This window comes from Panulirus ornatus, chromosome 7, assembly GCF_036320965.1.
Source record: "Panulirus ornatus isolate Po-2019 chromosome 7, ASM3632096v1, whole genome shotgun sequence".
In the NCBI taxonomy this organism is placed as follows: domain Eukaryota; kingdom Metazoa; phylum Arthropoda; class Malacostraca; order Decapoda; family Palinuridae; genus Panulirus; species Panulirus ornatus.
Genome location: NC_092230.1, coordinates 22346117 through 22348616, shown reverse-complemented (window position 1 = coordinate 22348616; position 2500 = coordinate 22346117). Strand labels below are relative to the sequence as shown.

The window sequence follows — 2500 nt, the reverse complement described above, 5'->3', positions numbered from 1 at the left end:
GAGAGAGGAGTGCTTGGACGGGGTAAAAAAGTTGAACACATCGAGGGTCATAAGGAAGCTGTGGCAAAGTGTGTGTGTGTGTGTGTGTGTGTGTGTGTGTGTGTGTGTGTGCCGAGGGAGAGGGCACCAGGCTGGGTCAGTTGCTACGCCAGGCTACTTGCTGATGAGGTTGCTATGTTGGACATGTTGCAACAGGGCAGGCACTTACAACTCCGCCCTCCCCACCCGCGCCTCCTAACCTCTCCTGTCTCAGGTGGGTACCTGCTATGTTGGACGTGTTGCAACAGGGCGCAGACTATATCATCCCGCCTTCCACCCTCCTCCTCTTACCACGAGTAGGTACTGCTCATGCTGCTATGTTGAACGTGTTGTAACATGGCAAGATTTTCCTACCCTCCCATCTCTCCTCCCTCCCGCTAGGGAGTACTGGTAGGGCCACAGTGTTTACCCTCCGTGGTGTCAGGTGTGTGCGAGGCGTTGTAGCGGGTCATGTTATGGTGTGCGAGATATATATATGGGTCGAGTATTGCGGCTCGTGTGAGCTGGTCCAGATCTATGGGGTTTGTAAGGCTGGCATATAACGCTTAGGCACCTGCCCCTCCACACTGTATATACAGACAATAGATATTTTAAAAGTAAAACTCAAAACTGAGGTGAATCATCCCCCTCCAATCAGGACGACAATTGAACGAACCCCTTTCAGTAAAGCGACTTAACCCTTGAATGCGACGACTTAACACCCAGAGCACGACGATGGGAGTATCTTAGTAAAGCGACGTAAGTTATCGTGTTGGAAAGGTTAAGTTGTCGTACGCAAGAGGTTAAGTCGTCGTAGTCAAGGGGTTAAGTTGTCGTTCCCAAGGGGTTAAGTTGTATTCAAGAAGTTAAGTTGTTGTACTCAAGAGGTTAAGTTGTCATACTCAAGGGGTTAAGTTGTACTCAAGAGGTTAACTCGTCATACTCAAGACATTAAGTTGTCGTTCCCAAAGGGTTGCGTTGTACTCAAGAGGTTAAGTTGTCGTATTCAAGAGGTTAAGTTGTCGTACTCAAGAGGTTAAGTTGTCGTACTCAAGAGGTTAAGTCGTCGTACTCAAGAGGTTAAGTTGTCGTACTCAAGGAGTCATTTACAACAGCGCGCCGTGTGTTGACGCAGCCAGCGTTGCTTCACGCAGCGTATAAGGTGACGTAAAACTGAACCATAAAACATTAGATGATTTTATACAAACAGTTTGTGTTTGTTATGTTTATCAGGAGTGATGCTCGATACGTGCCGTCCCGACCCGCGTCATGTGTGTGGTATGTGGTGTGTATGTGGCATGTGGAGACCTCGAGTGTAGGTCCTGGTGTGTATGTGGCATGTGGAGACCTCGAGTGTAGGTCCTGGTGTGTATGTGGCATGTGGAGACCTCGAGTGTAGGTCCTGGTGTGTATGTGGCATGTGGAGACCTCGAGTGTAGGTCCTGGTGTGTATGTGGCATGTGGAGACCTCGAGTGTGGGTCCTGGTGTGTATGTGGCATGTGGAGACCTCGAGTGTAGGTCCTGGTGTGTATGTGGCATGTGGAGACCTCGAGTGTAGGTCCTGGTGTGTATGTGGCATGTGGAGACCTCGAGTGTAGGTCCTGGTGTGTATGTGGCATGTGGAGACCTCGAGTGTAGGTCCTGGTGTGTATGTGGCATGTGGAGACCTCGAGTGTAGGTCCTGGTGTGTATGTGGCATGTGGAGACCTCGAGTGTAGGTCCTGGTGTGTATGTGGCATGTGGAGACCTCGAGTGTAGGTCCTGGTGTGTATGTGGCATGTGGAGACCTCGAGTGTAGGTCCTGGTGTGTATGTGGCATGTGGAGACCTCGAGTGTAGGTCCTGGTGTGTATGTGGCATGTGGAGACCGAGTGTAGGTCCTGGTGTGTATGTTGGGATGTGATGTATCCTAGAAGTTTTTAACTCTCTCTCTCTCTCTCTCTCTCTCTCTCTCTCTCTCTCTCTCTATCTCTCTCTCTCTCTCTCTCTCTCTCTCTCTCTCTCTCTCTCTCTCTCTCTCTCTCTCTCTCTCTCTCTCTCTCTCTCATATGCGGTGGAAGCTACGCGCTCGCCCCCTCATCACGGGGGTGGGGGGTGGGGATCCCTCTCGTGTCAGATGCTCCTCCGTGAGGTTAGTACACACAGGAAGACCAGATAACAAGACCCGATGGTCTCTGACGAGGTTGTACGCAGGGAGACAGTCATGATAGAGCGCTGCGTGCCAGATACCTGTGTACTAGACGAAGACGGGACAGTGAAGCAAGCGGCTCCTCTTCCCCGTCCATCCACTCACCCACCGCTTCCTCCGGTATGCGTGCGGGCGGGTCATGAGCTATGAGGAGAAGCACCACCTGTGAGGCAGACAGACCATCCTGATTTGGAAATGCTATAATTTAGGATGGGAAAACACGTTCTTGTGTCATTACAGCCGGCCAGGTTGATGACAGCGGGGAGGAGGGACTGTAAGCCGCTACTGTGTAGA

General features: G+C 51.2%; 1 protein-coding gene across 7 annotated transcripts in view; it reads left to right on the top strand.

Annotated features, from left to right (window-relative positions):
- Nucleotides 1–2500, top strand: part of Dus4 (Dihydrouridine synthase 4) — a 333705-nt gene that overhangs the window by 254757 nt on the left and 76448 nt on the right. The window lies entirely within an intron of this gene.